Source organism: Heterodontus francisci, unplaced genomic scaffold (assembly GCF_036365525.1).
Source record: "Heterodontus francisci isolate sHetFra1 unplaced genomic scaffold, sHetFra1.hap1 HAP1_SCAFFOLD_51_2, whole genome shotgun sequence".
In the NCBI taxonomy this organism is placed as follows: domain Eukaryota; kingdom Metazoa; phylum Chordata; class Chondrichthyes; order Heterodontiformes; family Heterodontidae; genus Heterodontus; species Heterodontus francisci.
The window spans coordinates 4,428,156-4,439,159 of NW_027141369.1; the positions used below are offsets into that span (position 1 = coordinate 4,428,156).

General features: G+C 47.0%; 2 non-coding genes across 2 annotated transcripts; both read right to left on the minus strand.

The window, feature by feature from the left end:
* Positions 1–3,334: 3,334 nt before the first annotated feature.
* trnal-cag (transfer RNA leucine (anticodon CAG)) lies at positions 3,335–3,417 on the minus strand. The gene has a single exon. It is a non-coding gene; the product is annotated as a tRNA-Leu (tRNA).
* Positions 3,418–7,161: 3,744 nt separating this feature from the next.
* Positions 7,162–7,244, minus strand: trnal-uaa (transfer RNA leucine (anticodon UAA)). Its single transcript has one exon. It is a non-coding gene; the product is annotated as a tRNA-Leu (tRNA).
* Positions 7,245–11,004: the final 3,760 nt, after the last annotated feature.

An 11,004-nucleotide genomic window follows, 5' to 3' on the forward strand; every position in this document is an offset into this window, starting at 1 on the left:
CCCAGATGAAGCGGAAAATGGCTCAGGTGATCGCCACAGCGCAGGAATGCGGTATGGGCCAGACCAGCACCACGTACAGCAATGTGAGCACCTCGCCCTTGATGACCAGGTTCTTACCCATAATGGAGAGAGATCGCTGCTCCCACATGCTCAGCTTATGTTGGACCCTGGCTACTCGCTCCTTCCAGGTTTTGGTGCACGTCCCAGCCCTTCCAAACCATATCCCCAGCACCTTCAGGTAATCTGACCTAACGGTGAAGGGGACAAAGGATCGGTCAGCCGAGTTCCCAAAGAACATGGCCTCACTCTTGCCATGTTTAACATTGGCTCCCAAGGCCAGTTCGAGCTGGTCGCAGATGCTCATTAGTCTGCGCACAGACAGTGGATCCGAGCATAAAACGGCGACGTTATCCATGCACAGGGAGGTTTTAACCTGAGTGCCTCCGCTGCCTGGGATTGTCACCCCTCTGATGCTCGCATTCTTCCTAATAGACTCAGCAAAGGGTTCAATACTGCAAACAAACAAGACAGGGGAGAGAAGACAGCCCTGTCTGACTCCAGATTGGATCGGGAAACTTTCTGATTCCCACCCATTGATTGAGACTGCACTACTGATGATTGTGGAGAGTAGTTTGACCCAATTGCAGATTCCCTCCCCAAACCCCATTTTGGAATGCACATCCATCATGTAAGTGTGCGATATCCTGTCAAAAGCCTTCTCCTGGTCCAGGCTGATGAGGCAGGTGTCCACCCTCCTGTCCCGTACATAGGTGATCATATCCCTGAGTAGCGCAATGCTATCAGAGATTGTTCTGCCTTGTGTAGTATAGGTCTGATCAGGGTGAATCACCAACTCCAGAGCAGACTTGAATCGACTGGCTATGACTTTTAACAGAATCTTATAGTCAGCATTAAGCAGTGAGATGGGCCACCAATTTCTTATTTCTGTCTGCTCCCCCTTCCGCTTGTCGATGAGGGTGATGATGCCTTTCCTCATGGATTCTAACATACTGCCAGCCTGGAGCATACTCTTGTTTACTGCCAGACATGTTGATTCTTGCCTCAAATCAGTGCACAATAAAAGAGACTGATTCCGTCAGGCTCCTTTTTTTACAGGCCACCCGGACGTGGCTGAGAAAGGCAGAGTGAGAGCAGGGAGGGGTCGAGACAAGAGTGAAGATTAAACAGAGAGCTAGATGGAGGATGCACCCAGAGTGACAGACAGAGAGAGAACGGCCCCTCATCTTTCAGCTCCACCTCCAGTTTCCTCCGGGCTGCCAATTTCAAACCCTTTATTAACAGTAGAACCGAAACCCAGCTCTCCACACAAACCCTTCCAGACTCGGCCTTCATAGTCAAGGCTTTCCAGAAAGCCGGAGCTTTTAAATATGGTCCCGATGCAATTAACACTCAGTAATATTCCCACCTAAACACAGTCCATTCTATACGAAGAAACCTCCTCAGTAACATCACCATTTCCACACACATCCGCTTCCATCAGTTTACAACACCTTACTGTAGCTGTTTGGGGAATCTCCTGTGTTAAGATTGGAGTTAGAAAGCGGCCTTTACCCGGCAGTGTTATTGTCTCACACTGAATCTGCTAGACATCCTGTTCTCTTTATTGCGAGAGAGAAAGCACGGATTTAGGAAATGTTCATTTGAAATGATCTCTATTGAGAACGAGCCCGGCCGTGGGACAGGTATTCCAGTGCAAAGAGCTGTCCATGACCGAGTGTTGCAGACTGGCACATTGCAACGTCCAAGACTATGTGCTGTGGGACGGCATTAAAGCTTGGGGAAGCCACCATGGAGACTCAATGGGGAAAGGCTGCAGTCTGAGGCCCTAGTAGGCCATAGTACAGTGAGGGGCTGGAACCCGTGTAAAACCCCTCGGACTGTTTGCACCAGAGAATGTTTGATGTGTAATGTAAATACTGTAAATATAACCTGTGCAGGCAGGGATAGTGAGATACATCACGTGCATTATTGAAGGACACTGATCTGTATTGTACCTTATGTAATATTAAATTTGAACTGCTTTGCAATGTAATTGCACAAATTATATGAATAAATTACATATTGTGCAAAAGAAAGCAGCTTTCCTGTCAACACACACCTTGTCTCAGGGCACAACTTTCCTGTGATCTTGTCATATCCAACTTCGCTCTATATCTTCTGACACACACACTTTACAGTCTGTCATTTCCAAAAACAAGCATTCTAAAATCAAAAGACCTTTTGTTTATTTCTCCTTTCTTTTCATTTCTCCTCTATTCTTCTCAATCACTCCCTTCAACAGTCCTATTCAGATCAAGGTGGAATGTGAATAGTGTCACAACTCACCTGACACTATTATTACCCTTCTCTTCTCTTGTCTCATTCAATGGGAAAGTTTTATTCACCAGTCTGTTGCTGTTTTACACTCTTGCCATACCATCTGGTATTGCATCCATCTGAATTCTGTGCTTTCATGGCCTTATATTTATTTTCCACTTCTGGATGATTTGTTTGCTTCAGTTCCATTCAACCAGGCTGGACCACAGAGAAGTTTAGAACCTTTGCCTTGGACGGGTCCACGTTGATCCATTACATTCAGAATCACCTCCTTGAAATAACTCCATAGTACAACTACAGTAACCACACAGCATCTGCTTCAAACACTCCTCCACATTTTATCTGTTCTGACCGTCAACACCTCCAGCTCTTTTGTTTAAGTGGAACCCATCAGGTGTGTATAGGCTCCTTCTATTCTGAAAGCTGTAGCACTGGTTCAGGGAATTCAGCCCTGTTTCTCTACTGAAAAGGATCAGCCCTGCTTGATCTGCCTCGTATTTTGCTTTTATTGCAACGTTACAAGACCTCCAATCCTCTGGCACCACACCTGTATCCAGCGAGGGATTGGAAAATGATGGTCAGACCTTCCACTATTTCTTCCCTGGCTTCTTTCAACAGCCTGGGGTACATTTCATCTGGTCCTGGTGATTTATCCACATACAAGGATGCTCATCCAATTAAGACTTCCTCTCTCCTTATGTTATCACGTCCAATACTTCACACTCCTCCTCCTTAATAACAATATCTGCATCACCCTCTCATTCGGGAAGACAGTGATGTATTCTTTCAGGATATTGGCAACATCTTCCAAACCGAAACAAAGGTTACATTTTTGATCTTTTCTGTGCCCTGCTGTTTGCTTAGTTGCCTCTGACTCTAATGTTTTCATGCAACATCTTTGGGTCCATTGTTATTTTGTTTGCCCATGTTCTTACCTGATTTTTCTTTGCTTTTTACCGCTGCTCCCAAACGCCTCCAGTTCAGTCAAAACACAACTTGTCAGAAGTGGGATTCGAACCCACGCCTCCAGTGGATACTGCGACCTGAACGCAGCGCCTTAGACCGCTCGGCCATCCTGACTGCCTGCGGCATGCTATCAATGCTAAGGAAATTATTCATTCTTTGTGAAAGTATTTGTGAGATTGTGGAAATGGCTGGAAGAGGAAAGACCGGCGGGAAAGCTCGGGCCAAGGCCAAGTCTCGCTCCTCCCGGGCTGGACTGCAGTTCCCGGTGGGCCGTGTTCACAGGCTCCTGAGAAAGGGTAACTATGCTGAGCGTGTGGGTGCCGGAGCCCCGGTCGATCTGGCTGCTGTGCTCGAGTATCTGACCGCTGAAATCCTCGAGCTGGCCGGTAACGCGGCCTGGGACAACAAGAAGACCCGCATCATTCCCAGACACCTGCAGCTGGCCGTCCGCAACGACGAGGAGCTCAACAAGCTGCTGGGAGGGGTGACTATCGCTCATGGCGGGGTGCTGCCTAATATCCAGGCCGTGCTGCTGCCCAAGAAATCCAGCACTCAAGAGCTCCCAGAAAAAGTAAAGCGGCCAAAATGTCATCTAATAAACCAATGGCTCTTTTCAGAGCCACTCACAGTCTCTGTGAAAGGACTGGTTACTGTCAGGAAGGAGTCAGAGATGGAGTTATTGTCACAGTGGATTGACCTGTTCACATCTGTCCAGGTGTGTTTTCAGTTCCCTCTCTGGATTTCGCTCTGTTTCTCTGCTCACACATCTCCCCCTCTAGTTAAGTGAAGAACTGAACTACCGGGTGTCAGATTCAACAATTTAATAAATCCCGCTGCCTTCGAATTGATAAATCCCGAGATTATCCCGGTACATTAACGGGAACTGGTTCGGAGCTGATGAATTAATTTAATCATGGAAGTGTCCAGGTTAATTCTCTGTTTTTCATTTGGACAGTTTGAATTGTGTCTTTTTTTTCTCTCTGGTGATCTGAGCGCCACTTCTCAATGAGAATCTGCTCCCAGAACAGAGTAAATGCAGGAAGAAAGAGGCCATTCTCGGGCTGTGTGTTTCTCTCCTAACCTGATCTGTTTCGACCGCACTGTTCCCAGAGGACGGAATCAGTGAGAGTTGTTCACACACAGGAGCTGAGTCCATTGCAGCGCTTTAATATGTGCCTTCCCCCCGGCCCCCCTATTCTCCGGACACAGAGCTGTCTGTTTCATCCGGCAGCGGGATAGAGTCGGGGATTCTCTCCCCGCAGTGTCAGGGTCTGCAACCCCGGGGAACTGGCGGTTTCAGTCAGAGTGACCGAGCTGCCTTACATATCCTGTGTACTGATCTCCAATGGATTCAAATATTAGTGAACTTATTGGGTAATGTTTGTTAATAACCCTCATGTGAACGGACCCGGCTCCATTAATGCCTTCCAAATAAAACTGGGATCCATTTCTTTTCCCCAAATGCCAGCTAACGGATCCCAGGAGCGGGGTTGAGATTGTGCTGAGCAGCAATGAGTCTCCGGTAATGCTGCTTTCTAAATTCCAGATCAGCTCTCAGTCCGACAGGCCTTTCGGGAAAGTGATGTGACAAAACAGAAACCATGTGGCCGCCCCTCCAATCTAATGGGTTTGATGATGAACAGAGATGGCAGCTCTTTCCTTTGCTGATTTTGTGGCTCTGAAAAGAGCCCTTGTTACACTTGTTACTGAAGCTGGGTTTTAGGTGCGTTCCCCGCAGATGCGGCGGGCCAGCTGGATGTCTTTGGCCATGATGGACCGGGATCATTCTGGTGAATCTGCTCATTTTCCGGCAGAAGCATCAGTCGCTGTTTGAACTGTTTAAAGTCAGGGGTGTATTAGCAGCCAGAAAGTGAAGGGCAGTTCATTGCTCCCTGCAGCATTATCCGCCTCTTTCAGGAGAAAAGATCAGAAACCGCTCGTTTCTGTCAGTCCCCGAGAAGCCTGTGAGAAGCGGTTAGTCGCTAATGTGTTCCTTTTACAGAGAGGAAGCTGATATTTGTCCCGTTTTAAATTGCTGTACTGGACCTTCCTCCCGCCGCTTACAGTTAACAGATTGACAAATGAAAACGATTCCTAAAATCGCGTCAGGATTTTGTGACGGTAAATACAGTAAAACAGAACATAAAATGAGAGGTTTTAAAATTGTTGCCTGAAAATTGAAATTTTCCATCACTTCAATTCCTTCTGGCTCTGGAATTGCCAGGCTTTTTCCAATTGGAAAATCTAAGCCAATGAGAACTTCTATTTACTTATATGTGATTCTCCTATTGGTTAAGAATTGCATTGAGAAGCGGGTGACCAATCAGAGACAGAGTCAAACTGCGGGGATTCCAGGCCCCCAGTAACTGAGCTGAAACTGTTCAGATTGACAAACCCTGGCAGTAGCTTCACACATTGGACACTTCACACTGAGTCATTCAAGGGCTGGTGTGAGAGAAGCTTCAGATCCTGTCATTACTCTCTGACTCATTATTCATCTCGAACCAAACAATTAGTAAATGTGAAGCAGTGAAGAGACTTTTCATTCTCACTGCAGAATGTGTCATCTGGGGAAATAAGGAACTATTATTTTCGGAGATTCCAGGTACGTTCCTCCCTGAACAAATCCATTCCTAACATTCCCGATCACAGCCTATCCCAGCTCCTGTTGTCACCCGACTCCAGCTGAATTGGAGAAACTCATGTGTTGGGGTTTGAGTTGTGAGGTGGGGTTTCTCCGCCAGTGTTACTGTCTTACAAACTCTCCCCCTGAATTTGTGAACTGAGACTGCACCGAACACATCCCCAGTTAGAGTGAGGGCCGGACATCCCTTTGTTTTATGACAGAGAGTGGGGAAAGGGCTGGGTGGAGGGGAGTCACCAGGGATCCTGGATTTACTCCAAATCATTTCCATGTGGAATCTGCAGGCGGGGCCTGGACAGGGATCATTTGATCAGGGGATCAGCTCTTTCCTGAGAGATGTGGGTAGCTCTGAGAAGAGCCTTTGTGTTCAGATGTTTACAAGTTTCCCGCGCTTTCACTTCTTTCCAGACCCTGCTTTCTGAGACTTCGCTGCTTTCGGCTTGACCTTGCTCTTCCATGTCTGCACTTTCTTCAGCACCTTTCCGCCCGCCGCACCCTTGCCTTTTTTGACCTTCTTCGCAGGAGACTTTTTCTGAAGCGCTGCTTTCTTCACCGCCTTATTTGGCGTTGCCGCCGCCTTGCTGCTCGTTTTCTTGGCTGTTACTTTCTTTGTTGTCACTTTCTTGTCTGCTGGTTTCTTCACTAAAGATTTCTTGTCTGCTGGTTTCTTCACTGAAGATTTCTTGTCTGCTGGTTTCTTCATTAAAGATTTCTTGGCTGCTGGTTTCTTCACCTTCTTTCCCACTTTTCCCTGGGTTTTCCTTCTTGCTGATTTTGAAGGAGCCGGAGGCTCCCTGTCCCTTGCTCTGCACCAGGGATCCTTTGTTCACATTCCTCTTGATGCTTTGCTTGATCTGGGTCTTGAGCTTCTCCTGAGCGGTGGCAGACCTGCAAGGAATCAACTACCAGCTAGCGTATAAAGCGAGACCAAGGCTCAGGGCCTTCAGTTACCTGGAGGGGAGTCGGAGAGGCAGCGGATCCTGTGAGGAACCACAATCCAGGAAGGATGAGAAGGTCATTGTCAGGGTACAGAGGAGATTAAGTTAAAGATTTGCCAGTTTATAAGCAAGCGCAGAGCCAAGGAACGGTGCTGGGGCAGATCAAATAATAGGAAGCTGTGATCAGTTGGAAGGCAAGAGTGATCAAATGACAGAAGAGATGATGGTGCAAGGCAAAAGTCAGGAAAAGAATAAATAACATTTTGTAAGCACAGATACCAGGAGTAGGGTTTGAACCCACGCAGACACATGTCTATTGGATCTTAAGTCCAACGCCTTAACCACTCAGCCATCCTGGTACATTCACCCACCACTGAAAATGAAATTTAATGTGATCCGGGTGCCATCTTGCCTTTTCCAATATAAAGTTTTGACTCCTCTCCCATGCCAAATTGGACCCTTCATTATTTATGAACCTCAATCGGATCACCCCTCAGTCTTGGTTTCTCTAAGGTGTAGGGTCCCAACTCTTTTAGTCTACCTTGATAACCAAAATGTCTTATACTGGGAATTAGTCGAATGTCTCTCCTCTGTACCCTTTCCAAAGCCTCAATATCACCCATCATGTGAGGAGACCAAGACTGGATACAATATTCCAAGTGAGTCCTGACCAAGGTTTCATAAAAGGACAAATTCGGGACATCTCAGATACTGAAGGAGTCCGTGTCCAGAAGCAGCAAGACCTGGACAACATTCAGACTTGGGCTGCTAAGTGGCAAGTAACATTCACACCACATAAGTACCAGGCAATGACCATCTCCAACAAGAGAGAATGTAACCATCTCCCTTTGACGATCAACAGCATTACCATCGCTGAATCCCCCCACCATCAACATCCTGGGGGTTACCACTGACAAAAGCTTAACTGGACCATTCATATACATACTCTGGCTACAAGAGTAAATCAGATAGTGGGAATTCTGTGATGAGTAACTCAGCTCAAGGCACGTGGTGAAATGCTCATTAGGAGAGCTGGAGAAATGGACTGGTCAGGTGGGCAGAAAAGTGGCAAATGGAACTCAACTTGGAGAAGTGTGAGGTGATGCCTTTGGTGAGGTCAAACACAGCAAAGGAATACACAATTAATGGGTGAATGCTGAGAGGTGTAGAGGAAGTGAGGGACCTTGAAGTGAATGTCCACAAATCCCTGAAAGTAGCAGGATAGGTTGATAAGTTGGTTGAGAAGGCTTATGGAATCCTTTCCTTTATTAGCCGATGTATAGAATATAAGAGCAGGGAGGTTCTGCTGGAACTGTATCAATCATTAGTTAGGCCACAACTTGAGTTCTGTGTGCAGTTCTGGTCACCTCATTCCAGAAAGGATGTAATTGCACTAGAGAGGTTACAGAGGAGGTTTACGAGGATGTTGCCAGCTCTGGAAAAATGCAGCGATGAGGAAAGATTGGATCAGCTGGGGTTGAATAGAGGAGGCTGAGGGGAGATTTGATTGAAATGTACAAAATTGTGAGGGGTCTGGATAGAATGGATGGGAAGGGTCTATTTACCTTGGTAGGGAGGTCAGTGACGAGGGGGCATAGATTTAAAGTGATGTGTTGAACAATTAGAGGGGAGATGAGGAAAGGTTTTTTCACCCAGAGGGCTGTGGGAGTCTGGAACTCACTGCCTGTAAGGGTAGCTGAGGCAGAAACCCTCAACTCATTTAAAAGGAGTCTGGATGTGCACCTCAAGTACCTGAACCTGCAGGGCTACGGTCCAAATGCTGGGCAATGGGATTCAGCTGGGTGGCTCGTTTTTTGGCCTGCCTGTGCTGTAAACTTTCTATGTTCTATGATTCTATGCAGACACAATGGGCCGAATGGCCTCCTTCTGCACTGCAATAATTTTGTGATTTTTGACTCTCCAAAACTTGTCAACCATCTACAAGGCACAAACCAGGATGAGTGCAGCACCAACAATACTCTAGAAACTCGACACTGTCCAGGACAAAGCAGCCGCCTTGATTGTCACCCCATTCACCACCTTAAACATTCACTCCCTTCATCACTGACGCACAGTGGCAGTAGTGTGTGCCATCTAGCAGATGCACTGCTGCAACTCACCAAGGCTCCGCAGACAGCACCTTCCAAACCGAAGACCTCCACCACCTTGAAGGACAAGGGCTGCAGATGCATGGAAACACCACCATGTGCAAGCTCCCCTCCAAGTCACACACCATCTGATCTGAAAATATATCGCTGTTCATGCACTGATGCTGGGTCAAAATTCTGGATCTCCCTTCCTAACAGCACTGTGGGTGTACCTACACCACATGGAGTGCAGCAATTCAAGAAGGGAGCTCACCACCACCTTGTCAAGGACAATTAGGGATGGGTAACAAATTCTGGACTTGTCAATGTCGCTCACATCCCATGAAAGAATATGCCTCATCTTATACTCAATTGTCCTCTGAATGCAGCCCAACCCTCTATTTGCTCCAACTATCACTTCACAGCATTGCTGCTGTAACTTTCGAGATCTGTGCACGAGAACATCCAGATCTCTGCTCAAAATTATTTTCTTTTTTCCACCTACTTTAATGTTTTTCCCTGAAGGGTGTATGAATGTTGAACATTCGCCCTGTCCACATGAATAACACTGCACTTACCCAAATTAAACATCATTTACCAGTCATGAACCCAATCTCCCAACACATTAAGATCAGCCTGAAACAGTCGAGTATCGTCTACAGTCTAAACACTCGCACAGATCTTCAAATCATCTGTAAATTTACAGATGGTACCCCCGACACCTACATCCAGATCATTAATAAAAATAGTAAAGAGCAACAGTCCCAACACCGATCCCTGTGAGATACCATTGGTAACTGGTCTCCAAACAGATCCAGATCCATCTGTAACTACTTTCTGCCTACGTCTGCCAGTCAGTTCCCAATCCAGATTAATATATTACCACTGATACCAGGGACGTTAATCTTATAGAGAAGCCTCTTGTGTGGAACCTTATCAAAATCTTTTGGCTGAGATCTGCTAATTGAACACAGGCCGGGGATGAGGCCTAGGCCTGCCCTGCTTTGTGTGTGGGTCTCAGGACCACACAAGGTGAGATCAGCTCACTGAGCACAGGCCCATACTGCTCTATATGGTGCTCAGTACCTCACCAAATGAGAATAACTAACACACCACAGGCCATGGAGCCTCGGCCCATCCTTCCCTGATTGCGGTTCAGTGCCAACCAGGTCAGATCAGCTAATTCAGCACAGGCCGGAGATGGAAGCTGGATCTTTCCTGCTCTGGGCACTCCGTACCATACCAGGTGCGATGAAGTAAAATACCACAGGCCGGGGATGGAGCCTGAGATTTCCCTGTTCTGTGTGGGGCTCTGCACAACAACGTGTGAGAAGAACTATCATCCCTCAGGCTGAGGTAGGAGCCTGGGCCCATTCTGTTCTGTGTGGCTCCGACCACACTGAGTGGGATCAGTTAACACAACACAGGCCATGAATACAACCAGGCCCTTTCCTGCTCCGTGTGGCTCAGTATCACACCAGGTGGCATCAGCTAACACAGCACAGGCTGGGGCTGGGGCTGGAGCTGGAGCCTGGGCCCGCCCTGCTCTGTGGGCTCAGTAACAACCCGTAAGATGAACTTTTTTCAAAAGACTTCAGTGTATTTATCTCTGTCCAACACTCTGAGGCAGCTTTCTGTGTTTATAAAGAGTGTAATTTATTGACTGGTCTCTTGGATCAAACAGGGTAACAGACAGAGGTCTGTGTGCAGAGGGTTTGAGGGTGAGCTCTGATTCCTAACCCTTTCTGGATTGTGAGGAATAAAGAATGAATGAGAGAGAGAGAATGTGGGAGAAGGGATGATAGAAGAATTTGTCCATGAACCTGATTAAAAGTGGCTCAAACGCAAGATAATATTAAGATATCAAGAGCAGAACATTAACATAATCTGAGTTCCGCGATCTGGTCGGGTCCCATTCCCCTGAAGTGAGGAATGAACGGGTGGGGAAATCCTGCCTGGAGTTATATTTGTCTCCAATGAAGATGAGTTCACAGTGAGGCTGGAATAGCTCAGTTGGGAGAACACTAGATTG